This window comes from Macaca fascicularis, chromosome 6, assembly GCF_037993035.2.
Source record: "Macaca fascicularis isolate 582-1 chromosome 6, T2T-MFA8v1.1".
In the NCBI taxonomy this organism is placed as follows: Eukaryota; Metazoa; Chordata; class Mammalia; order Primates; family Cercopithecidae; genus Macaca; species Macaca fascicularis.
Window position 1 is genome coordinate 31,600,506 of NC_088380.1, and position 13,539 is coordinate 31,614,044.

The 13,539-nt window shown below is 35.5% G+C and overlaps 1 long non-coding RNA gene across 3 annotated transcripts in view; it reads left to right on the forward strand.

The window, feature by feature from the left end:
* The first annotated feature begins 264 nt into the window (after positions 1-264).
* Positions 265-13,539, forward strand: part of LOC102143678 (uncharacterized) — a 42,318-nt gene continuing 29,043 nt past the window's right edge. For all 3 annotated transcript variants that reach the window (XR_010587181.1, XR_010587180.1, XR_012414491.1), the window contains exon 1: positions 265-335. This is a non-coding gene — a long non-coding RNA (uncharacterized lncRNA). The remainder of the gene's footprint in view (positions 336-13,539) is intronic.

Below are 13,539 nucleotides of genomic sequence, written 5' to 3' on the forward strand. Positions count from 1 at the left end.
CTTACCCATTATTTGCCTTGCTCCCAAATAAACTACCTAACAAGAAAAAAAAGGGGGGTTTAAAGGAAGACATCTCCCACACAGCTGGTTATATATTGATAAATAAATCCAATTTTTTTCGCATGCCAGAATGTGACCACTGGGAATCTTCCCAGTAAAATATTAACCAACTCTGTCCTTATTGAATCAAAACAATGAATAACAAAAGAGGACTTTGACTCTAATCTGAAGCCATAAAACAAACTGGATGAGGCATGATAATTCAACAGGAAAGAGATTACTGACCCTTCATAGACTGGCAGCTCTTTAAATTAAGATGACTCCTAAGAGAAAAGGTAAGGTTCTTACAGGTCAGGCAGCAGGCTTTCTTGTTAAAATTAAAGTTGAGTATTAGTCCACTGAGTTTATAAGGAAAACAAAGCAAATATAAATAAGAAAGAATAGAATTCTCAGAGTGGTTTAGTAGAGTGTCACAAAATCGGACAGACATATATTAGCTGAATTCTAACACCCTTAAATTGTCAGGCTATAGAAAATTAACATTTTAAGCCTCAATTCCATTTATATAAATGGGATAATAATACTTGCTTCCCAGAGAGATTGTGAAGACAAAACAAAGTAGCATATGTAAAGCATTTAGGACAATGCCTGGTACTTGGAAGACACAGTAACTATTACATTTTTATGTCTTCCTTTCTGCCTTTCCCAAGAATATATTTATAGCATTGCCTGAACCCTCAACTAATTTTTATCAAGGAATGTGAAGGCAAGACACTCTTTAAAGTTTGTTGATGTTTTCCAAACTTAGAAGACCAAAGTGATCTGGCAAATATTTCTAACATACTTTCTTCTTCCCACTTTACCTTCCTTCTTTCTTCTATTATTTGCTATTATAGTTGTCTAGAGTAGAAAATCTGTGTCATTCTAGTGACTACGTGAGAAAGGATGAAAAAAAAAGAAACACTAGAGGTAATACTTGAATCACTAATATGAATTTTATAAGAAATATGCTTAATAGTCAACTAAATATCGAAATCAAAAACAAACTAGATTGAAATTACTTTTAGTTTGTCTTAGTGAGGTTGGGCTGCCATAACAGAATGCCACAGACTGGGTGACTGAAAAGTACATTAATTCCATCATGGAGGTCCCCACCATCCTTTTGACCTAATCTAATTTTAATTACTTCCTAAAAGCCTCATTTCCAAATAACATCACATTGGTTGTCAGGTTTCAAACACGTGAATGAGAGGGGCACAATTCAGTCCACCACATAGTTTAGAAACAAATATGTTTTTTCTCTATATTTCAAACAAATACAAGCATCCCTGTTGAAAAACTCTAAGAAGTTTCATGAGTAGGTTGTTAGCCCCCAGTGCCTTATAGAAGGTAGGTACTCAGAAATTATTTCAAATGAAACCTAAACAAAGACCTGCAGGAATAAGCTTTATTAAAGCACAAAAGAACTACCAAATTTTGGAAGATCCATATTTCTATTTAGACAAAGCATTCAACACAATCTCAAAAAACAAATAAGGATATATTGAAAAATGCCATTTCCAAAATGGAAAATGGCTTAGGAAAGAAAAAAATACTAGTAAAAATGCAAAATTCCACCGAGTTTTGGATCTTGTAGGAGATAAGATTAAATCATACCACTGCATTAGGGATGAGGAAAAAAGACTTTGCAAGTATGAAAAATAAAGTAGTGGAACTGTGAGAAAAAGTATGAATGAGGGCCTCCTACAGCAGAAGTCAAATACATGGAAATAAAATTATCAAAAGAGATGAGTTAGGTAGGAAAGAATCCACTGCATGATTTGGAATTAGGACTGGCAACAAAGGTAAGTGAGATGTTTTATGAAGTTTCTGGCTGTATGGTCCCTATTCTGAGAGGAAATACTGCTGGGAATGAGAAAGAGGCAAGAAATTTAGAAAGTGGCTATGGTTGTGTCAGAAGTACTAACATGAACGTGGACAAGAATTCCTGACACTACATCATCTCCTGGCAAAAGGAGTCAAAATCATGACCCCAGTAGAAATGGCAGGCTAGTGCCCAATGACATCTTGCCGTTGTTCTCCATGAAGTTGCCTCTTGGGGTTGACTACATAATTTGCAGGGCCTAGTGCAAAATGAAAATTTGTGGTCCTAACTGGGAACAGAGAAGTCAATCATTTCTTCCCAAGGGCCTGTGACTCCATCCCACATCAGATTGGTGTAGTACAACAGATTGCAACTTCCCTGCTGGGATGCCCTTAGTATTTGAATGAGTACAGCCTTCGGAGAAGATAGCCACAGTCTTATTCTCCTCTGAAACACCACGAGGCACTTGCCTAATCCTGATTTTCTCTGGGCCAACACCCAAGTGCCCCCTACAGGCAGAAGGCATGGGCAGATGCAGACATCTCCGCCCGCACAATCCAAAGTGCAGCAGCCCTTTTGAGGCTCCAAGACGCCAAACCCCCAGGTCACATTATATTGTTTCGTTGAACTTCACTTTTAAAACAGAGAGTCAAAAATACAATTATTAAGAACTTCAAGACTGTAACAACATGGACAGGTAGCGGTGACTCACACCTGTAATCCCAGCACTTTGGGAGGCCAAGGCAGGTGGATCACCTGAGGTCAAGAGTTCGAGACCAGCCTGGCCAACATGGTGAAACCCTGTCTCTGGATAAACAAACAAACAAACAAACAAAAAATACAAAAAATAGCTGGGTGTGATGGCGGGTGCCCTGTAATCCTAACTACTTGGGAGGCTGAGGCAGAGAATTGCTTGCAGTGAGCCAAGATTGTGCCATTGCACTCCAGCCTGGGTGACAGAGTGAGACTCTACCTCAAAAAAAAAAAAAAAAAAAAAAGACTGTAACCACAGAGCATTAAACTCCAACATCTAAAACATCTACAAGATTTGAAAAAGATGGCACTGTTAAAAATTGTTCGCTGTTTGCTATGTTTTCTTTAACCCAATGTCAAAGACATGGGAACTTTTCTTTCTAAAACTAGGTATTTTTATCATTATCATTATAAAACATTGCACTCAACACAGTAAAATAAATCTCAAGTAATACAGAAGGATGGAAAAGTAAAAATATCTCAATGCCTCCTGTCCCCAGAAACCAAGGGTTAACCTTAGTAGATTTCTCAGTTATACTAGTGGCTAGGGATGTAAAATTAAATAAAATACACCTTTAATTCTTCCTTTGTCAACAATGAAAATGAAAACTATAGCTTTCAAAATCTTCTATACCGTTCCCAACTCCTTTTTCTTTTTCTTTTTTTTTTTTTTCTTGAGACAGAGTTTCACACTCGTAGCCTAGGCTGGAGTGCAATGGCGTGATCTTGGCTCATTGCAACCTCTGCCTCCCGGGTTCAAGCGATTCTCCTGCCTCAACCTCCGGAGTAGCTGGGATTACAGGAGCCCGCCACCACACCCGGTTAATTTTTTTAAACATTCTCCTGGTCATATTTAGCCATTGCCCTGGTGGTGTATCAATTCATACTCTCTCCTTTTTTATCCTAAGTACCTGCTTGATAATTTTTCATATAGGGTATTATGTGTAATGGTCTGGATTTATACATGTTCAAAATGTAAATTTGGATACGATATGTAATCGACATTTTGAAGTATACTGGAGAATTTTACAAGTTGACAATTATTTTTGCTATAACTTTTAAGTCCTGGTTGCGTTGCTTTCTAGGATTCAGAGTTGCTAAGATAATTATTCTCTTCCTGTTGTAAACAAATGACCTCCATGTCTCCAGGAGCTTTTAAGAATTATTCCGTTCCTTTGGAATTTTGAAATTAAAATAGAATGATTTCTTTTATTTATTTGTTTATTATTATTATTATACTTTAAGTTCTAGGGTACATGTGCATAACGTGCAGGTTTGTTACATATGTGTACTTGTGCCATGTTGGTGTTCTACACTAGTCTTTTTCATGATTTGTCTTAGTATTCAGTTTGCCCTCAAGGTCTCCCAAAACCTGAACTTTCTACTTTTGGGGGAAAATGTGTCCTATTAACTTTTATAATTATTTTGTCTTCTATAGAGATTATTTGAAGATTTGTTGTACTTACTTTTATATTTTGCATCTCTAAATTTTATTCTGAATTACGGCAGATTTTGTTAACTTTATATTCTATATAATCAATTCTGTTTCCAGCCATGCTCATTCCATTATTCATTCATCCCAAGTGCTTGATTAATTTTAACATTAATTGGCATATCATCTGGCCTTAAATTAGTACCCATTTAACATTTGAGTATGGTAATTGCTCCAAAGTCACTATCAAAACTTTCTTCATTTTATGCAGAGAATGGGACTCTGTTATGTCTGTGACTAAAATATTAAAGTTATTATGTTGAAAAAAGTTTGAAAATAAGCGTAGACAGATTCAAAGAATAACTAAGATGTCTCATTTTTGGAAACAAAGATTACATGTGGTAAGTAAAAGACAGTGATGTAAATTAAACTGACTTGGAGAAGAACATAAACTACAACTTCCCCAAGAGGAAAAACATTAGAATAAAGTAATTATTCCAAGAAATAGAAGATACTTGATTGACTAAATATAGAGAAAGCTAGACAGACTGGATTAAGAGTAAGTTATGAAGAGATGGTGGTTAAAACTCTGAATATGTGAAGGATATTGGTATCTGATTATTGTTCAAAATACCAGACACTGGTTTAAAGAAGATACAATTCGACGTAGCCTTATTAATTAACAGCTTACATTTTCAAGGTGCCTCATTACTATAATTACTCACAACAGATCAGGGGAAAACTTTTCTCACATCTTTCTGTGAATCAGCATTAGTAACAGAGATTTGAATCCTCAATTCTGTATTTAGTACCCTTAACTATTTTGATCTCATATTATTTGACCACATTTCATTAAAAGAAAGAACCAACATATTTCTACTTTAGGTACAAGGTTTTATTGATTTTGAACATATGGGGCATATAATTAAATTTAGCATTATATTTTCTAGTGAATAGACTAACTCAATACATGAGAAATACATACATTAATAGCTAATAGATTAAAATCAGCAAAATTCTTAAGAAGCTACTATAGTTTGGTTTGTATTACCCTTTCAAATCTCATCTTGAAATTTGATTTCCAGTGTAGTTGGGACTTAGTGGGAGGTTTTCTGGGTCATGGTGGCAGATCCCTTATGAATAGATTAATGCCCTTTCTGAGGAAGTAAGTTCTCATTCTATTAGTTCTTGTGAGAGCTTGTTGTTAAAAACAGCACCTTCATCTCCCTCTCTCTTGCTTCCTCTCTCACCATGTAACTTCTGCAAATGCTGTCTCCTCTTTACCTTCCATCGTGAGTGGAAGCAGCCAGAGGCCCTCACCAGAAGCAGATGCTGGTCCCATGCTTCTCATACAGCCTGCAGAACCATGAGCCAAATAATATTTTTTTTAGCAATTACTCAGCCTCAGGTATTCCTCTAGAGCAACACAAATGGACTACAACAGAAGCCTATCTATCAAACGTTGTACCATTCACTGAAGTATTGTAAATCAATGAAATGACAAATATTAATAGCAAGCTGTTAACTTAAGAAAGTTAATACTTTCTATTACACCATCATGGAAATTGGACCAGTCAAGTGTCTGTGGATTCAGATTTGCTTGAATTTGTTTTGTTTTTAAATGTACAACCCTTCAAAGTTTATTTTCTCTGGGTCAAGAAGCATAGCATTCTAGCTCTAAAGGAGTTTTTTAAATAGGGATTATTCCTTAATAAAAAGTATACAGTTGGGTCAGCTTGTGGTTTACAATAAGAGATACTATGACTAGTGGAGAATGAATCAAATAGTACTTCCAATTACCTTCTACCCAAGAGAGTTTGATCTCATTATTTTGTTTGAATTTCTAAACCCATACTTTCATCCTTCTTTGGTCATGTTCCCAGAAACATCTGACGTATTTAAAACAAATAAATAATTTGTAGCTGTTGCTTCAGATGAGTGAGGAAATGACCAAATTAGTATTTTCTCTGGGTCAACATGTGCTCTGTGAAAAATAGGATAAATAGTAGATAGCCTGAACAAAATTGGAGCCTGGCCAATGGAAAAATAGAGAAGTCTGCTCTTTGATGTATTGGAGCACTCATTAAAGGAAAAAAAAAACAGCTAAAAAAGAACTCACCCTTTTTCATCAATATCATGTTTTATGAGAAAGAAATGAAGTATCCAATGATGAAAATTATGATTCTTCTCACACTGGAAACATGGAAGTTTTGAAATGCAAGACTTTCAGAAACCCATTCTAATCTAGTACTGAAATATTTCTTGCACCAATCATAATCATAACTTTTTAATTGTGTTGACATCTCAGAAAGACTACGTAAAATTTGCCATTTTGGGGAAATCACTATAGAATAAGTTAAAACTTGGGCTGGGCGTGGTGGCTCACGCCTATAATCCCTGAACTTTGGGAGGCTGAGGCGGGTGAATCACAAGGTCAGGAAATCGAGATCAGCCTGGTTAACACGGTGAAACCTCATCTCTACTAAAAATACAAAAAATTAGCTGGGTGTGGTGGCACACGCCTGTAGTCCCAGCTACTCGGGAGGCTGAGGCAGGGGAATCACTTGAACCCGGGAGGCAGAGGTTGCAGTGAGCCAAGATTGTGCCATTGCACTCCAGCCTGGGTGAGAGAGCAAGACTCCGTCTCAAAAAACAAAACAAAACAAACAACTTGCGCTGGTCTAAATTTCATCATGATAGTATAATTTAAATTCTTATTGTAGTCTGTTTCTTGTTCTATACCATGTATATGGATGGTTAAAATGGTTATAGTTGCTTTCTGGGTAGTTATTTCCTTTAATATGGCAAAATAGAAATTATGCTTTTAAAGATGCAGATCAAGTGAAAGGGTTTTCTTTCAGTCATCAGGATTAATTTCTTTGTTTTAGCAACTATTATAATTTTAGATGAACTCTCATTTGCTAAGGAAGAAGAAAAAAATCAGTGACAGTACACATTTCAGGTAATCTACATTTATCTGCCATTACGAATGAATTTGGATAATGTCTCAGACTTCCACCTCTTTATTTTACACATTAGGAAAACCGAGGATGAGACAGACTAGAAAATGCAGCTTAATGTCAGCAGTCAGCTATTATATTTAGCTATCAAGCTAAGACTAAAACTCAGACCTCTGACTTTTAGTTGGTTAGCCTTTCCACAATATACTGCATCTCCTTAACATAAAAAGATTTTAAAAACATATTAAGTGAGATGGGAAAAGAAATTCAAAGTAACTAAGAGCTTCTAAGAAAGCAGTAGTTGTAGATTAGCCTTGAAAAGGGAGAGTTTTTTCTTCTACATTTCTTATAAAGTCATGTTTTAGATTTTAGGTTGAATAATTATGTGTCTGCCTAAAAAGGATCATAAGTAGATTGCTAGGTGTGTTACACATAGAATGATTTAAGTCCTGAAGATCAAATTCCTTTGTTTTCCTCCCAAATGGTTGTTTACATTCTATTTTTTGCAGTGTAACTCACTTTCCAAAACAATGTTATTGCCGTAAATAGATCAATGAACTCACTGTAATAAATCATTACTAGGTTTTAAAAAAATAAATATAAAAAGACTATGAAAACTACATAGCTAGAATGTAGTTTTCTAAACAAGTGGACATAAGACCAATAAAAGGCAAGCCCTTCTTTTGGAACATTAACATGGCATTACCATTGGCAGAACTACTAGTTGATAGGTGACAACACATCTTCAAGATAAAGATTCTGAGGGAAACATAAGATATTGCCAGTGTTCAAATAAGTCATTGTAACAGTCAGAAAGAAGAGCTTACTAGAAATCTGGGCAAGGGAAAGTCTGTGGATGAACAATGAGTGCTGAAAGGCTGTTCACAGAAAGCACACATTGAAAAGGGATGAGGTTGGAATATAGCATGTACATCTGGTATACCCGCTGACCTCTCTAGAACCTGTTTTAAATTTCACATTCAAGAATTCTTGTTTCAGTTATTTACTCTCTGCCATAAAGTTTTGGAAGATAGGATTGTGATAGGTGAATAAATAATGCAGTGACTTGAGTATAGAGACAAAGATCAGTGTGGAGACTGGGAAACCACAGATTCATTGGAGGAAAGTCAAAGCGGGTCAGAGACCCTTTCCAGCTCAGAAAGTCTATTAGTTCAACCTTTAAAGCCAACAGGAGATTTTATAAAAGGCAGCAGAATTGAAACCATGGAAAAAGAAAAAGAATGGCAATAAAGGTATTTTATCTAGCTTACCCTTATTGAAAAATCCAGAAGTAAAGACACAATAAAAATATAATGATAGATTTAATTCAGTAAGGCTGTGTCAAAAAGAATATGGCAAATAATGAGATAATATCATATAAGATTCAATCTTGAGATAAGAATTTTCTCTAATCAGGTATGTATGGCCTAATGAAGGAAGTATAATTTTTAACCATCCACCCAGGTTTTTTGTTTTATTTTTAGCCATTGATTTATGATAGAAATAAGCATTGAGAAGGAACCTTAAACTGTATCTTTTTTCTTCAGGTTTCATTTGAGCAAAGAACTGTGACTTTAATCACCCTGTATGTCTTTCATATGTACGTCAATAGAACTAAAATCAAAATTACTTTAAATAACTGTCTGAACTATCTGCAACTGTAGTCACACAGAAAACATTTAACCAAAATGTAAATTAAGTCAATTTAATATCACCATTCTTGGAAATATTTTCTTTATCAGTCATAGTAACTAGATAGAAAAGCATTCACAATCAAGTTTTTAAAATACCCAAGAAAATAAAGGAACTTATAGGAATATTATTTTTCCCTGAAATAAATTTATTTTACAATATTTAAAAAACAGAAGGTAGCAGTTTCTTACATACTCACAAAGAAACTTACTTTTAATAAGAATATACATTAAATAGTGTTCAATAATTTAAAAATAAAACAAACACAATAAATCACTTATAGAAACAATAAAGCAGATATAAAACTGCAAAAAAAAAGTTAAATCAACACTATGACAAAAAGAATTAAGGGAAAACTAAATGGAGTAAAAAACAGAAGGAAAGATACCAGGCACAAACAGAGAAAACAGGGATGCAAACTAAAAATAGTAAACTTCTTGGGAGAAGTTAAAAGAGTAATTAGTTCAGAACTGGTAGTTATATGTATAGAAAGAAACATTTTAATCAGAAAAAAAAAAGAAAAAGAAAAACCTGACGTTTTGCCTAGGCAAATTTAATGAGAACTGAACAACTAGAAATATCTCAATAAAAACTTAAATTTCAAAGATAAATAGGTAACCCAAGAAGTATTCTAGGAGGACAATAATTTAAAAAATATTAGCTTCAGCCTTCCTCTATGCAAAAATAAATGTCAGAAAGTAATTATATGAAGGCAGCCAGTGAAACTGGGGAGGGGTCAGAGGGTGAAGGAAGCTCCTAGCTGAATTTTTTAATAATTTCAACTGAGCACGAATTTTCCTGAACAGAATCCAGAAGGGGAGTGTGGGGAGGAGTGGGGAGGAGTGGGGAGGAGGAAGAGGCAGCAGGGGTGACAGGGTGGCAGTGCAAATAAGAAGTGCAGATACAAGCGCAGAAGCCACAGCCAAGGATGCAGGCATGTTGAGAGAGCAAGGCCTAATAGCCCTGCTTGTTTTTTCAGTGGGGAGGCTTGTAACTTGGGGCATGATCTCAGCACTGCACATGGAACATTCTCCAAGATAGACCACGACAGGCCACAAAACAAGTCGCAATAAATTTAAGAAAACCGAAGTACTCTCTCAGACAAGATTGGAATAAAATTGGAAATTAACTCCAAAAGGAACCCTCAAAACAGTACAAACACATGGAAATTAAATAATCTGCTCCTGAATGATTGAGTCAACAATGAAATAAAGATGGAAATTTAAAAATGCTTTGAACTGAACAAAAATAATGACACAGCCCATCAAAACCTCTGGGATAAAACAAAAGGGGTGCTAAGAGGAAAGTTCATAACATTAAATGCCTACATCAGAAAATCTGAAAGAGCACAAACAGACAATCTAAGGTCACCCTCACCAAAGTATAGAAACAAGAACAATCCAAACCCAAACCCAGCAGAAGAAAAGAAACAAAGATTAGAGTAGAACTAAATGAAGTTGAAAAAATAACCAGCAAAAAAAAAAAAAAGAGAGAGAAGGATAAATGAAACAAAAGCTGGTTCTTTGAAAAGATTAATAAAATTGATAGACCTTTAGTGAGATTAACCAACACAAGAAAAGAGAAGATCCAAATAAGCTCAATTAGAAATGAAATAGGAGATATTACAACCAATACTACAGAAATACAAAAAATCATTCAAGACTACTATGAACACCTATATGTGCACAAACTAGAAAACCTAGAGGAGGTTGGTAAACTCCTGGAAATATACAACCCTCCTACTTTCAACCAGGAAGAAACAGAAACTCTGAACAGACCAATAACAACTAATAAGATTGAAGCAGTAATAAAAAAATTTGCCCACAAGGATGCCCACTCTCACCACTCCTATTCAATGTAGTATTGGAAGTTCTGGCCAGGGCAATCAGGCAAGAGAAAGAAATAAAGGTATTCAAATCAAAAGAGAGGAAGTTAAATTGTCTCTGTTTGCAGACAAATCTGAAGGCATCACATAACCTGGCTTCAAACTATACTGTGAGGCCATAGTCACCAAATCAGCATGGTACTAGTATAAAAATAGGCACATAGACCAATGGAACAGAATAGAGAACCCAGAAATAAAACCAAATACTTACAGCCAACTGATCTTCGACAAAGCAAACAAAAACATAAAATGGGGAGAGGAGACCTTGTTCAACAAATGGTCCTGGGATAATTGGCAAGCCACGTGCAGGAGAATGAAACTGAATCCTCATCTCTCACCTTATATAAAAATCAACTCAAGATGGATCAAAGACTTAAATCTAAGACCTGAAACCATAAAAATTCTAAAAGATAACATCAGAAAAATCCTTCTAGACATTGACTTAGGCAAAGACTTCATGACCAAAAACCCAAAAGCAAATGTGATAAAAACAAAGATAAATAGATGGAATTTAAACGAAAAGACTTCTGCACAGCAAAAGAAATAATCAGCAAAGTAAACAGACAACCCACAGAGTGGGAGAAAATCTTCACAATCCATATATCTGACAAAGGACTAATATACAGAGTCTACAAAGAATTCAAACAAATCAGCAAGAAAAAAACAATCCCATCAAAAAGTGGGCTAAGGACATGAATAGACAATTCTCAAAGGAAGATAAACAAATGACCAACAAGCATACAGAAAAATGCTCAATGTCACTAATTATAATGGATAGGAAAATAAAAACCACAATGTGATACCACCTTACTCCTCCAAGAATGGTCACAATTTAAAAATTTAAAAAAAAAATAGGTGTTTGTGTGGATGTGGTGGTGGGAAGGTAAACTAGTACAACCACTATGGAAAACAGTGTGGACATTCCTTAAAGAAATAAAAGGGAAACTACCATTTGATTCAGCAATCCCACTACTAGGTATCTACCCAGAGGAAAACAAATTATTATATGAAAAATATTCTTGCACATGCATGCTTATAGCAGCAAAATTCACAATTGCAAAGATATGGAACCAGCCTAAATGCCCATGAACCAACAAGTGAATAAAGAAAATGTAATATATATATATATCATACACAGACACACACACACATACATACATCATGGAATACTACTCAGTCATAAAAAGGAACAAAATAATGTCATTTGCAGCAATCTGGATGGAGTTGGAAACCATCATTCTAAGTGAAGTAACTTAGGAATGGAATACCAAACATCATATGTTCTTACTTATGTTATGTAGGAGCTAAGCTATGAAGATGCAAAGGAGTAAGAATGATATAATGGACTCTGAGAATTTGGGGTGAAGAGTGGGAAGGGAGTGAGGGACAAAAGACTGCATATTGGGTGCAGTGTACACTGCTCATATGATGGGTGCGCCAGAATCTCAGAAATCACACCTAAAGAACGTATCCATGTAACCAAACACCACCTGTTCCCCAAAAACTATTGAAATCATCATCCTCATTTTTAAAAATTTAAATAATGTCTGGGTGTGGTGGCTCACGCCTGTAATCCCCGCACTTTGGGAGGCTGAGGCGTGCGGATCACAAGGTCAGGAGATCAAGACCATCCTGGCTAACACGGTGAAACCCCGTCTCTACTAAAAATACAAAAAATTAGCCGGGTGACGTGGCGGGCGCCTGTAGTCCCAGCTACTCAGGAGGCTGAGGCAGGAGAATGGAGTGAATCCAGGAGGTGGAGCCTGCAGTGAACCGAGATTGCGCCACTGCCCTCCAGCCTGGGCGACACAGCGAGACTCCATCTCAAAAAAATAAAAATAAAATAATAAAATAAAATAAAATTAATTAAATAAAAATTTCAAAAGAAATTAGTTATAATACAAAACCTTCCATTTCAAAAAAGTATTTTGCTAATTAATTGTTTGCTAGCTAAACACCTTTTATATCAAAAAGATGACTGGAATTTATCTAAAATCTGAAAGATTCAGAATATTTATCATCTTATTTTTTTCCTACATAAGTGATAATTATTTTGAGTATACAAGCATATACCATGCAATAGTTGGAATATAGTTGTACTAAAATAAAATTCATTGTTTATCTGAAATTCAAATTTGACTGAGTATCCTGTATTTACTCTGGCAACCTTATGCATAAGTGAATTGGGTTGAGGAAACAAGAACCAAATTGGCTATACAGAAGGACTTTTTAAATAGCTATGAATTTTGGCTACCAAATACCATGTAGAGGCTACCACAGTGGTATCAAGTCCCCTCCCCAATAACTCTAAGACATCTACATCACCGCTACGGTTCTATTCTGCTGGAACTCCTAAGCACTTAGGGCTTTTCCAACACATCTAGCATCTGAGTAAAATATGGGAGAGCCTTACTCCATATCATAGTCAGCTTTTGGAACCATGTTTGTAATTTGTTTTACTGCCTAGAGGACTCTCAGGCTAACTCATTATTCCATTTCAGACAAAATCCCTGAAAAAAAAAAAAATCTATTTCTTTATTTAGCACAGAAACCACTTTTATTTTAGAGTTCCAAAGCAGAGCCCATATCCTCTTCTCCTCAAATCAAACATTCCTGCAATCTTCATGCCTAGCTTACAATTGAACTAGGTCTGCATCTCCTGAATAAAACGTATCACTCTCAACCTCATCCCCAAAAGCCTCAAGTTTCTGGCATCTTTCTCTGTTTCTTGATAGTTCCCTCTTTCTATATTTGCACTATTTTTGTTCTCAGTATGCACTGCAACACAATTTCCCCGTGTGGACCAAAGCCATACTATAGAAACAAATAAGAACCCCAACCGACAATTGCTGCAAAGTTCACTATTATTCCTATCGTAGAAAAACAGCATCAAGCATAATGACAGTTAGAAGTGTGCATTCAACTAAGGAAGTAAACCAAATTAAATTCCAGG